We start from the raw sequence: 14,310 nt of genomic DNA on the forward strand, positions 1-14,310 counted from the left end.
CTCTGAGGGCGCGGCTGGGGATGCTGTCTGGGCCTGCAGCCTTGCGAGGGTTAACACGTTTAAATGTCTTACTCACCTTGGCTGCAGTGAAGGAGAGTCCGCATTTTTTCGTTGCAGGCCGTGTCAGTGGCATTGTATTGTCCTCAAAGCTGGCAAAAAAGTTATTTAGTCTGCCTGGGAGCAAGACATCCTGGTCCGTGACTGGGCTGGATTTCTTCTTGTAGTCCATGATTGACTGTAGACCCTGCCACATGCCTCTTGTGTCTGAGCCGTTGAATTGAGATTCTACTTTGTCTCTGTACTGACGCTTAGCTTGTTTGATATCCTTGCGGAGGGAATAGCTGCACTGTTTGTATTCGGTCATGTTTACCAGACACCTTGCCCTGATTAAAAGCAGTGGTTCGCGCTTTCAGTTTCACGCAAATGCTGCCATCAATCCACGGTTTCTGGTTAGGGAATGTTTTAATCGTTGCTATGGGAACGACCTCTTCAACGCACGTTCTAATGAACTCGCACACCGAATCAGCGTATTCGTCAATTTTGTTATCCCAGTCCACGTGATGGAAGCAGTCTTGCAGTGTGGAGTCAGCTTGGTCGGACCAGCGTTGGACAGACCTCAGCGTGGGAGCCTCTTGTTTTAGTTTCTGTCTGTAGGCAGGGATCAACAAAATGGAGTCGTGGTCAGCTTTTCCGAAAGGAGGGCGGGGCAGGGCCTTATATGCATCGCGGAAGTTAGAGTAACAATGATCCAAGGTTTTTCCACCCCCTAGTTGCGCAATCGATATGCTGATCAAATTTAGGGAGTCTTGTTTTCAGATTAGCCTTGTTAAAATCCCCAGCTACAATGAATGCAGCCTCCGGATAAATGGATTCCAGTTTGCAAAGAGTCAAATAAAGTTTGTTCAGAGCCATTGATATGTCTGCTTGGGGGGGGGATATATACGGCTGTGATTATAAACGAAGAGAATTCTCTTGGTAGATAATGCGGTCTACATTTGATTGTGAGGAATTCTAAATCAGGTGAACAGAAGGATTTGAGTTCCTGTGTGTTTCTTTCATCACACCATGTCTCGTTAGCCATGAGGCATACGCCCCCGCCCCTCTTCTTACCAGAAAGGTGTTTGCTTCACCGATTCCGATAGCGTCTCTCCAGTGAGCCATGTTTCCGTGAAGCAAAGAACTTTACAGTCTCTGATGTCCCTCTGGAATGCTACCCTCGCTCGGATTTCATCAACCTTTTTGTCAAGAGACTGGACATTGGTGAGAAAAATGCTAGGGAGTGGTGCACGATGTGCCCGTCTCCGGAGTCTGACCAGAAGACCGCCTCGTTTCCCTCTTTTTCGGAGTCGTTTTTTTGGGTCTCTGCATGGGATCCATTCCGTTGTCCTGTTTGAAAGGCAGAACACAGGATCCGCTTTCCGAAAAACATATTCTTGGTCGTACTGATGGTGAGTTGACGCTGATCTTATATTCAATAGTTCTTCTCGGCTGTATGTAATTAAACCTAAGATGACCTGGGGTACTAATGTAAAAAAACAAAAAACTGCATAGTTTCCTAGGAACGCAAAGCGAGGCGGCCATCTCTGTCGGCGCCGGAAGTTGACTTCGTAAATCTGTGATGAATCAGCGATACACAATTTGGCTAAATTATTTATTTACTAACTAACTAAATAATCACACAGAAATACATAAACACACACACACGGTATAGGTTATTGATTACTAACATAATGCGATGAAAACAGGTCCCTAGTGGACTGACACAATATGACGGCTTGTTACACATTGGATAAGGGGTGGGGAAATATAAAGCTTGGGAGAGACAAATAGCTGATGGGTCCTTTTGATCCTCACCAGGGAGAGAGAGTCATGACACCTGCTGTCGGCCTAACAGCCCAGGCAGGAGATGTTATGTTCCCCCCTACTGATCCCCTCCTACACCCCCACCCTTGTTCCAGGCCCTGAGAGGCTCCTGGACATCCTGCCTGCCTGAGTAAGAAGCATGCTGCTGCTAGTCTGTCTTCTAGTGTGTTTACTTATCACTACTTTCTTCTTGCTTCTTCCTCACAGAGTAAAAGGGTTTAAGTCAAGTCAATATTTTTGCCCATCACATAATGCAACTCATACCGAGTATAAGAAAAACTTCTGTCAAAGAATGGCTTTGACAGACAAAGGTCCAGTCACTGTAGTTTTAATAAGATTTTTTTTTAAACTGTATTCACCAGACTGAGACATGGAAATCTGTTTTCTGTCCTCTCTGTTATGAGATGCAGAAAGACAATAAAACAATTGTCTTTGTTTTATTCCGTCTGATTTGATATGACGGAAGGAAAGGGACACCTGGACTAAATTACTGTCTATCTATTCTGTGCTTCATGCCGTTCTGAATAGTCTGAGATGATCAGTTAAAAGGCACTTGCGATGATAGATTACCCCTTGCATGCATTGTGCTGTATAATTGCACCTGTCTTGGTTCTGAAGGTAAGTGTATGCTTGGCTGTAACACATTGAAATATACTGCCTGCTTTGGCCTTGGCACATCCAACCACACATTTCTTTTTTTGTTCAACATTCAAGTTCGTTTAAAGCCAATAAATGTGTTTTCTTCCGGAGATGAGAGCTGAGAGTTCATCAACAGATTCAGTCCTTGGCCCCAGACCCAGATCTGATTCTTAGAATAATTGAAACTCAAACAGGGAATGAATGTTTGTCTTGGCTCCTTTCCCTGTGCCGTGTGTTGGAAGAAAAAACTGTGCGAAAAAGAGTTGGATTTCAGGAAACTCTCCCAACCCCCCACATCACTTTTTTTTATTCCGTCAAGATGTCTGAGTGTTAAATTATAGCCTGTGTGTTGCCAAGCTCTAAATAGAAAGCTAGTAATTATCCCCAGCATATGTAAATCAGTTAAAATCATCAGCCAATCAAATGAGGTGAGTTTATAGGAAAAGAGGGAGAGGGAGACAGAAGGGAGGAGAAATGTCCTTCCCCACATCCCCTTGAATGATCTGACCCATGTTGACAGTACAACACTAGACTGGTTTGATTGTTGTCTGATTTGCTATGTACAGTGGTAAGAAAAAGTATGTGAACCCTCTGGAATTACCTGGATTTCTGCAAAAATGTGTCATAAAATTTGATCTGATCTTCATCTTACAACAATAGACAAACATAGTGTGCTTAAACTAATAACACACAAATTATTGTATTTTTCTTGTCTATATTGAATACATCATTTAAACATTCACAGTGTAGGTTGGCAAAAGTATGTGAACCCCGAGGCTAATGACTTTTCCAAAAGCTAATTGGAGTCAGGAGTCAGCTAACCTGGAGTCCAATCAATGAGACGTGATTGGAGGTGTTGGTTAGAGAAGCCCTGCCAAACAAAAACTCTCACAAAATTTGAGCTTGTTATTCACAAGAAGCATTGCCTGATGTGAACCATGCTTCAAACAAAAGAGATCTCAGAAGACCAAAGATTAAGAATTGTTGACTTGCAACAATACCTTGATGTTCATCAGTCCACGGTAAGACAAATTGTCTATAAATGGAGAAAGTTCAGCACTGTTGCTTCTCTCCCTAGGAGTGTCCGTCCTGCAAAGATGACTGTAAGAGCTCAGTGCAGAATGCTCAATGAGGTTAAGAAGAATCCCAGAGTGTCAGCTAAACACTTACAGAAATCTATGGAACATGCTAACATCTCTGTTGACGAGTCTACGATATGTCAAACACTAAACAAGAATGGTGTTCATGGGAAGACATCACTGAAGAAGAAACTGCACTCTAAAAAAAACATTGCTGCATGTCTGAAGTTCACAAAAGAGCACCTGGATGTTCCACAGCACATCTAGCAAAATATTCTGTGGACAGATTAAACTGAAGTTGAGTTGTTTGGAAGTGTCATGTCTTTACTATCATTAAGACTTTTAGTTGTTATCAAAGATTCTCTGTAATTAGCATTTCGTGATTAACTAATTAATCATGTAACTGTACTTAACTAGGAAGTCAGGGCAACAAGGAAAATATTCAGATTACAAAGTTATAATTTTCCTAATAAACTGCTCAAAAAAATAAAGGGAACACTTAAACAACACAATGTAACTCCAAGTCAATCACACTTCTGTGAAATCAAACTGTCCACTTAGGAAGCAACGCCTTTGTGCAAGGAGGAGCAGGAGGAGCACTGCCAGAGGCCTGCAAAATGACCTCCAGCAGGCCACAAATGTGCATGTGTCTGCTCAAACGGTCAGAGACAGACTCCATGAGGGTGGTATGAGGGCCCGATGTTCACAGGTGGGGGTTGTGCTTACAGCCCAAATTATTGCACACAGAGTGAGTCCATGCAACTTATTATGTGACTTGTTTTTACTTATTTAGGCTTGCCATAACAAAGGGTTGAATACTTATAGACTCAAGACATTTTAGTTTTTCATTTCAATTAATTTGCACAAATTTCTAAAAACATAATTCCACTTTTAACTTATGAGGTATTCTGTGTAGGCCAGTGACAGAATATCTCAATTTAAAACATTTTAAATTCAGGCCGTAACACAATGAAATGTGGAAAATGTCAAGGGGTATGAATACTTTCTGAAGGCACTGTACCTACAGTAGAAAAGAGGAGAACGTCTTATTTATAATGATGTCAATGTTATTTCTCTACTCCCAATATTGATGAAATTATACTCATAGGAACTAATTACACTCACTGGAGTATCTAACATAGGCTTTGAAAAAGCACGCGTAAATAGGCTACCAGTGCGGCAAGTGCTATTGGTAAGCTTTCTTGACTTGGACATTCATTTTTGCCAAGACATGGCTAACCTTTGTTTAAACTGCTGCTCTTAGCGAAAATGTGTTTGGAGTTACCTTTCTAGCTCATAGGCTATGTTAGAATTTTTACACTTCCTCTTTTAATTATAATGTGGGGAGGTCAACAAAATTAAAAACTGTTTGCCAAATCTATTCATTTAAAAAAGTTGATTACTTGTCCCTGCCTTTATCAGCTCACTGGTCACCATAGCAACACCCACCCGTACGTAGCACGCGCTCCAGCAGGTTTATTTCACTGGTCATCCCTAAAGCCAACACTTCCTTTGGCTGCGTTTCCTTCCAGTTCTCTGCTGCCAATGACTGGAACGAATGGCAAAAATCACTGAAGCTGGAGTCTTATATCGACCTCACTAACTTGAAGCATCAGCTGTCAGAGCAGCTTACCGATCACTGTATCTGTACACAGCCAATCTGTAAATAGCACACCCAACTACCTCATCCCCATATTGTTACTTATCCTCTAGCTCTTTTGCACCCCAGTATCTCTACTTGCGCATCATCATCTGCACATCTATTACTCCAGTGTTAATGCTAAATTGTCATTATTTCGCCTCTATGTCCTATTTATTGTCTTACCTCCCTACTCTTCTACATTTGCACACACTGCACATAGATTATTCTATTGTGTTATTGACTGTACGTTTATTTATGTGTAACTCTGTGTTGTTGTATGTTTCAAACTGCTTTGCTTTATCTTGGCCAGGTCGCAGTTGCAAATGAGAACTTGTTCTCAACTGACCTATCTGGTTAAATAAAGGTGAAATAAAATTTTAAAAATCATTCACCTGATGATAGGACAAGACATGTACAGTAGGAAAACAAATGTTTTCGGTCACTTTTGATGGGGGTCCCTGGGTCTCCGGTTTGCCTGGGAGGGGGTCCTTGGGCAAGACAAGGTTGAAGACCCATGCTGTATACTAGGGAGTAGTACAGTCGTGGCCGAAAGTTTTGAGAATGACACAAATATTAATTTTCAAGAAGTCTGCTGCTTCTTTAGATATTTTTGTCAGATGTCACTATGGAATACTGAAGTATAATTACAAGCATTTCATAAATGTCAAAGGCTTTTATTGACAATTACATGAAGTTGATGCAAAGACTCAATATTTACAGTGTTGACCCTTCTTTTTCAAGACCTCTGCAATCTGCCCTGGCATGCTGTTAATTAGCTTCTGGGCCACATCCTGACTGATGGCAGCCCATTCTTGCATAATCAATGCTTGGAGTGTTCTTAGGCAAAATTGTGAGTCAGCCCACTCTCTTGGCTGAGAAGCAACCTAACACATGAATGGTCTCAGGATGCTTTACTGTTGGCATGACACAGGACTAATGGTAGTGCTCACCTTTAGTTTTTTCCGGATGCCCGAAACAATCGGAAAGGGGATTCATCAGAGAAAATGACTTTACCCCAGTCCTCAGCAGTCCAATCCCTGTACCTTTTGCAGAATATCAGTCTGTCCCTTGTGTTTTTCCTGGTGAGAAGTGGCTTGTTTGCTGCTCTTCTTGACACCAGGCCATCCTCCAAAAGTCTTTGCCTCACTGTGCATGCAGATGCACTCACACCTGCCTGCTGCCATTCCTGAGCAAGCTCTCTACTGGTGGTGCCCCGATCCCGCAGCTGAATCAACTTTACTAGACGGTCCTGGCGCTTGCTGGACTTTCTTGGGCGCCCTGAAGCCGCCTTCACAACAATTGAACCGCTCTCCTTGAAGTTTTTGATGATCTGATAAATGGTTGATTTAGGTGCAATCTTACTGGAAGCAATATCCTTGCCTGTGAAGCCCTTTTTGTGCAAAGCAATGATGATGACACGTGCTTCCTTGCAGGTAACCATGGTTGACAGAGGAAGAACAATGATTCCAAGCACCACCTTCCTTTTAAAGCTTCCAGTCTGTTATTCGAACTCAATCAGCATGACAGAGTGATCTCCAGCCTTGTCCTCATCAACACTCACACCTGTGTTAACGAGAGAATCACTGACATGATGTCAGCTGGTCCTTTTGTGGCAGGGCTGAAATGCAGTGGAAATGTTTTGGGGGATTCAGTTCATTTGCATGGCAAAGAGGGACTTTGCAATTAATTGCAATTCATCTGATCACTCTTCATAACATTCTTGAGTATATGCAAATTGCCATCATACAAACTGAGGCAGCAGACTTTGTGAAAATTAATATTCGTGTCATTCTCAATAGTTTTAGCCATGACTGTATGTTTCTGTATATGCAGTAGGCTAGGTGTATCCTGCTGTTTAGTATGTACACTAAAGTAGTGGCAGGTTGCTGGTTAAGTATATACTAGTTTTAGCCTGCTGGTTGTCTATTTAAGTATTGGTAGGTTGTTGTGTTCTGTCTGGTTAGGTACAGTGCATTTAAAAAGTTTTCAGTATTTACACATTTTGTTACGTTACAGCGTTATTCTAAAATGTATTAAAAAATATTTTACCTCCTCAATCTACACACAATACTCCATAATGGCATAATGACAGTAAAAAAATATATACAATTGTGCAAATGTATAAAAAATATATAAATCAGAAGTAACCTATTTACATAAGAATTCAGACCATTTTCTATGAGCTCAGGTGCATCCTGTTTCCATTGATCAACTTTTTTTTCACCTTTTATTTAACCAGGTAGGCAAGTTGAGAACATGTTCTCATTTACAACTGCGACCTGGCCAAGATTAATGCAAAGCAGTTTGACACATACAACAACACAGAGTTACACATGGAATAAAACAAACATACAATTCAATAACAGTTGAAGAAAATCTATATACAGTGTGTGCAAATGAGGTAAGAAAAGGGAGGTAAGGCAATAACATAGGCCATGGTGGCGAAGTAATTACAATATACCATATAAACACTAGAATGGTAGATGTGCAGAAGATGAATGTGCAAGTAGAGATACAGGGGTACAAAGGAGCAAGATAAATAAATAAATACAGTATGGGGATGAGGTAGTTGAATGGGCTATTTACAGATGGGCTATGTACAGGTGCAGTGATCTGTGAGCTGCTCAGACAGCTGGTGCTTAAAGCTAGTGAGGGAGGTAAGAGTCTCCAGCTTCAGTGATTTTTGCAATTTATTCCAGTCATTGGCAGCAGAGAACTGGAAGGAAATGCGGCCAAAGGAAGAATTGGCTTTGGGGGTGACTAGAGAGATACCTGTTGGAGCGCGTGCTATGGTGACCAGTGAGCTGAGATAAGGCGGGGCCTTACCTATCAGAGACTTTTAGATGACCTGAAGCCAGTGGGTTTGGCGACAAGTATGAAGCGAGGGCCAGAGAACGAGAGCGTACAGGTTGCAGTGGTGGGTAGTATATGGGGCTTTGGTGACAAAACGGATGGTGCTGTGATGGACTGCATCCAATTTGTTGAGTAGAGTGTTGGGAGCTATTTTTTAAATGACATCGCCGAGGTCAAGGATCGGTAGGATGGTCAGTTTTACGAGGGTATGTTTGGCAGCATGAGTGAAGGATGCTTTGTTGCGAAATAGGAAGTGAATTCTAGATTTAATTTTGGATTGGAGATGCTTAACATGAATCTGGAAGGAGAGTTTGCAGTCTAACCAGACACCTAGGCGTTTGTAGTTGTCCACATACTCGAAGTCAGAACCATCCAGAGTAGTGATGCTGGATGGGCGGGCAGGTGCGGGCAGCGATCGGTTGAAGAGCATGCATTTAGTTTTACTTGCATTTAAGAGCAGTTGGAGGCCACGGAAGGAGAGTTGTATGGCATTGAAACTCGTCTGGAGGTTAGTTAACACAGTGTCCAAAGAAGGGCCAGATGTATACAGAATGGTGTCGTCTGCGTAGAGGTGGATCAGAGAATCACCAGAAGCAAGAGCGACATCATTGATGTATACAGAGAAGAGAGTCAGCCCAAGAATTTAAACCTGTGGCACCCCCATAGAGACTGCCAGAGGTCCGGACAACAGGCCCTCCGATTTGACACACTGATCTCTGTCTGAGAAGTAGTTGGTGAACCAGGCGAGGCAGTCATTTGAGAAACCAAGGCTGTTAAGTCTACCGATAAGAATGTGGTGATTGACAGAGTCAAAAGCCTTGGCCAGGTCGACAAATACGGCTGCACAGTAATGTCTCTTATCGATGGCAGTTATGATATCGTTTAGGACCTTGAGCGTGGCTGAGGTGCACCCATGACCAGCTCTGAAACCAGATTGCATAGCGGAGAAGGTACGGTGGGATTTTAAATGGTCGGTAATCTGTTAACTTGGCTTTCGAATACCTTAGAAAGGCAGGATAGGATAGATATAGGTCTGTAGCAGTTTGGGTCTAGAGCGTCTCCCCCTTTTGAAGAGGGTGATGACCGCGGCAGCTTTCCAATCTTTGTGAATATCAGACGATATGAAAGAGAGGTTGAACAGGCTAGTAATAAGGGTTGCAACAATTTCGGCAGATAATGTTAGAAAGAGAGGGTCCAGATTGTCTAGCCCGGCTGATTTGTAGGTGTCCAGATTTTGTATTTCAGAACATCAGCTATCTGGATTTCGGTGAAGAAGAAATGGTGGGGGCTTGGGCGGGTTGCTGTGGAGGGTGCCGGGCAGTATACCGGGGTAGGGGTAGCCAGGTGAAAAGCGTGGCCAGCCGTAGAGAAATGATTATTGAAATTCTCAATTATTGTGGATTATTCTGGAAGGAGGTGCTCTTATTCTCCATGGACTTTACAGTGTCCCAGAACTTTTTTTGAGTTTGTACTACAGGATGCCAATTTCTGTTTGAAAAGCTAGCCTTAGCTTTCCTAACTGCCTGTGTATATTGGTTCCTAACTTCCCTGAAAAGTTGCATATCGCGGGGGCTATTCAATGCTAATGCAGAACGCCACATGATGTTTTGTGCTGGTCAAGGGAAGACAGGCCTGGAGTGAACCAAGAGCTATTTCTATTCCTAGTTCTACATTTTTTGAATGGAGCATGCTTATTTAAGATGGTGAGGAAGGCACTTTTAAAGAACAACCAGCCATCCTCTACTGACAATGTCATTCCAGGATACCCCGGCCAGGTCGATTAGAAAGGCCTGTTCGCTGAAGTGTTTTAGGGAGCGTTTGACAGTGATGAGGGGTGGTCGTTTGACCACAGACCCATAACAGATGCAGGCAATGAGGCAGTGATAGCTGAGATCCTGGTTGACAACAGCAGAGGTGTATTTGGAGGGCGAGTTAGTTAGGATGATATCTATGAGGGTGCTCGTGTCTACAGATTTGTGGTTGTACCAACTTGGTTGGAGTCCACCTGTGGTAAATTCAATTGATTGGACATTATTTGGAAATAATTATTTGACCTTTATTTAACCTTTATTTAACCAGGCAAGTCAGTTAAAAACACATTCTTATTTTCAATGACGGCCTAGGAACAGTGGGTTAACTGCCTGTACAGGGGCAGAATGACAGATTTGTACCTTGTCAGTAATAATAATAATAATAATATATGCCATTTAGCGGACACTTTTATCCAAAGCGACTTACAGTCATGTGTGCATACATTCTACGTATGGGTGGTCCCGGGGAATCGAACCCACTACCCTGGTGTTACAAGCGCCATGCTCTACCAACTGAGCTACAGAAGGACCATCAGCTCGGGGGGTTTGAACTTGCAACCTTCCGGTTACTAGTCCAACACTCTAACCACTAGGCTACCCTGCCGCCCTGTCTATATAGCTGTGCTTCTACACCTGCATTGCTTGCTGTTTGGGGTTTTAGGCTGGGTTTCTGTACAGCACTTTGAGATATCAGCTGATGTACGAAGGGCTATATAAATCAATTTGATTTGAATTGATAAGGTCCCACAGTTGACAGTACATTTCAGAGCAAAAACCAAGCCATGAGGTCGAAGGAATTATCAGTAGAGCTCTGAGACAGGTTTGGGGAAGGGTACCAAAACATTTCTGCAGCATTGAAGGTCCCCAAGAACACAGTGGCATCCATAATTCTGAAATGTTCCTCTGTGGAGATTGGAGAACCTTCCAGAAGGACAACTATCTCTGCAGCACTCCACCAATCAGGCCTTTATGGTAGAGTGGCCAGAGGGAAGCCACTCTTCAGTAAAAGGCACATGACAGCCCACTTGGAGTTTGCTAAAAGCCACCTAAAGGACTCTCAGACAATGAGAAACAAGATTCTCCGGTCTGATAAAAACCAAGATTGAACTCTTTGGCCTGAATGCCAAGTGTCGAACATTTCCTGAGAGACCTGAAAATAGCTGTGTATCGACGCTTGTCATCCAACCTGACAGAGCTTAAGAGGATAAGCAGAGAAGAATGGGAGAAGCTCCCCAAATACAGGTGTGTCAAGCTTGCATCGTCATTCCCAAGAAGAATCCAGGCTGTAATCGCTGTCGAAGGTGCTTCAACAAAGTACTGAGTAAAGGGTCTGAATTCTTATGTGAATGTGATATTTCATTTTATTTATTTATTTTTGTCATTTTTTTTTATAAAAATGTTTTTGCTTTGTCATTATGGGGTATTGTGTGTAGATTGATGAGGGGGAAAATAATAATTTAATCCATTTTAGTATAAGTACAAAAATGTGGAAAAAAGTCTAGGGGTATGAATTCTTTCCAAATGCACCGTATATACTAAGTTTAGCCTGCTGGTTTTATAGTTAAGTGTTTTGGTAGGTTGTTGTGTTTGATACCAGTTGGCTTTAGCAATTAGCATGGTGTGGCTTTGTTGTGTTTGATACCAGTTGGTTTTAGATATTAGCATAGTGTGGCTTTGTTGTGTTTGATACCAGTTGGCTTTAGATATTAGCATAGTGTGGCTTTGTTGTGTTTGATACCAGTTGGTTTTAGATATTAGCATAGTGTGGCTTTGTTGTGTTTGATACCAGTTGGCTTTAGATATTAGCATAGTGTGGCTTTGTTGTGTTTGATACCAGTTGGCTTTAGCAATTAGCATAGTGTGGCTTTGTTGTGTTTGATACCAGTTAGCTTTAGATATTAGCATAGTGTGGCTTTGTTGTGATTGATACCAGTTGGCTTTAGCAATTAGCATAGTGTGGCTTTGTTGTGTTTGATACCAGTTGGCTTTAGCAATTAGCATAGTGTGGCTTTGTTGTGTTTGATACCAGTTGGTTTTAGATATTAGCATAGTGTGGCTTTGTTGTGTTTGATACCAGTTGGCTTTAGCAATTAGCATAGTGTGGCTTTGTTGTGTTTGATACCAGTTAGCTTTAGATATTAGCATAGTGTGGCTTTGTTGTGTTTGCATCCCTCCAGAGTTATGCTGTGCCCCACCGAAACAAATGCAAACATTGATCTGGAAGCAAGCACCGCATCGCTCCAGCCCACTAAATGTCTCCTTACCTTTCCTCGCCTTAAACGAGATTTTGGGAGACGTGAGCAGGCATTTGTTAATTTGTAATCAGCTTGTTAATTTATGTAATTTGTTGCTGCTCAGTAAAAATAGATTGTGTTAATTTGCCGCTGTCGTTTTCCAGTACAGTCGCTTTCTCTTGCGCCAGCTCTGATCACTGTCAAGGTTGTTTCATTCCCCCATGACTTAGAATATGGAGCAATAGAATGACTTGTATGTTTTCCTTAGTCTCAGGTGTCATACTCTCATTGGTGGAGTGTAGTATGTTACTAAGGTCATGCTTAGGCTGCCTAAAAATATATCGTGGCCCAGTTCCACATTTTTATTTGGCTTTTTCTATGGAAAGTCTACTGTGTATTGGGCTCTGCATTCTCCATTTTGTGTCGGCCTGAATGTTAGCCACCTTGACTTCCCCCTTCTGTTTGCCCCATCCCCACAGGCTGCTTTATTGGCTCCATTGGAAGAAGACACAGGACGTGGGGGTGGCACTGATGACAGAAAGCCATTGGGAGGTGCCAGTGTGCCAGATATCCCTCCCCCTGCAGGGCGTGAGATCCTGCTGCATACATGTGTCCCGCGACCCCCTCCCTACTCCAAGGCCCTCCCCAACGCCTCATCTGTGTCCTGATGAGAGACGAATTCAGGCTGGTTGGGGCCTTCTCATCCGACACCTCCTTTTTCTGAGAGGGATAGGGACTGGTCTGGAAGATGAACCAGGGAGTTTTGTTGGTAGGTCAGGTGTGCATTTGGGCTCTGTGGTCAGTGACTGAAGTAAGGCTGTGTGTGCTGCATTGCATTATGGGTGGAGCTATGGGATAATATGTGGTTTGATTGGTTCAAAACGGAAAGCTCCACCCATCTCAGGGCTCTCGCACCATCTCAGTGGTCTCCTGGGAACATCAGAGAAACAGAACGGAGGCTGGCGAGTGGCCCATACTCATGACATTATCACTCTGTGCGACGACTCATATCAGACTGTTGGTTGGTTCCCAGAGGGCTACTGTCTATGCTGGTTTAAGTCTCTCCCCCAATTGAGTTAATTGTAGTTCAGTTTGGTGAGCGAGAGGAAAGTATTGGTCTGATATCTGATATTTTCACTTATTTGGAATCCCTTGAATTGTATCTGTTTACTTTCTTGTCTTATCATTGTTAATTTCATTGTTGATTTTGGCAATTTTATTAATTTGACTTTTCAGTTGTTTGGGGTTTAAGTGAAAAATAGACCACTCACCTGGGACCTGAACTTACTGTAACTGTTGTGTAGTAAAATAAATCTCATGCTTTTATGTTGCATAGCTCTGAAAAAAAACATACCAGGGGAAAAGAACTGTACACTGTTGGTGTGATAATGTGGCAGAAAATTAGTTTGGGAAGAAACCAAAACGAGGATATTTCTCTGGACCCATCTCTCTGAGTCGTACTATGCTAATTAGCATATCATTAATTTTTTTTTCTCCCTTCCACTCGATTGGGATCATTTGTGGCTTACCAGTGTTGCCCAATCAGTTATTAGTTGAAAGCTGCAATCTCTTATGGACTCACAACGCTCTCTGTCTGTTCTGTAAGCCCAGACACTCACACTGCCCATCGCACTTTACAATATGCAGTTCATTTGTTTACCACGTCTTAAAGGGCCAATCTCCCGTTGCTACATCAAGTTGTTTGACTTTTACATTTCTGATATGTACCCATTGATTCTTGAAGAATATAATTTATAATTGCCTCGTGAGCTTAGTTCAACTGTCGTACCCCATCAGAACCCAAAATATAAGCTTGTTTTACTCCAATGCTTGTAAACATGTACATTTGAACAAACCGTGATTAAAACTATCATTTTAATATCATGGATGGTCAGTCCTTGCATCCATAGCCCTGTCTATGAATTTGAGAGTGTTTCCATTTCTCCAGCACCATCCCTCAGCTTTTTAGCAAAACAGTGGTGGGGAAAACACGTTATTGTTTCAACTGCTGATTGCCACTTTAAAGAATTTCTCACCATATCAATGCTTATTGATATACATGCAATTACTGCAGGTTTTCCCTTGTCACTTAAATGTATTGAATCCTGGTGGAAAGTGCAATTATACACTACCGGTCAAAAGTTTTAGAGCACCTACACATTCAAGTTGTTTTTGTTGTGTGACTATTT

At 42.3% G+C, this 14,310-nt stretch overlaps 1 pseudogene; it reads left to right on the forward strand.

Moving 5' to 3' along the window:
- Window positions 1-13,818, forward strand: part of LOC123990595 — a 71,894-nt pseudogene extending 58,076 nt beyond the window's left edge.
- Window positions 13,819-14,310: the final 492 nt, after the last annotated feature.

Source organism: Oncorhynchus gorbuscha, linkage group LG01 (assembly GCF_021184085.1).
Source record: "Oncorhynchus gorbuscha isolate QuinsamMale2020 ecotype Even-year linkage group LG01, OgorEven_v1.0, whole genome shotgun sequence".
Taxonomy (NCBI): Eukaryota; Metazoa; Chordata; class Actinopteri; order Salmoniformes; family Salmonidae; genus Oncorhynchus; species Oncorhynchus gorbuscha.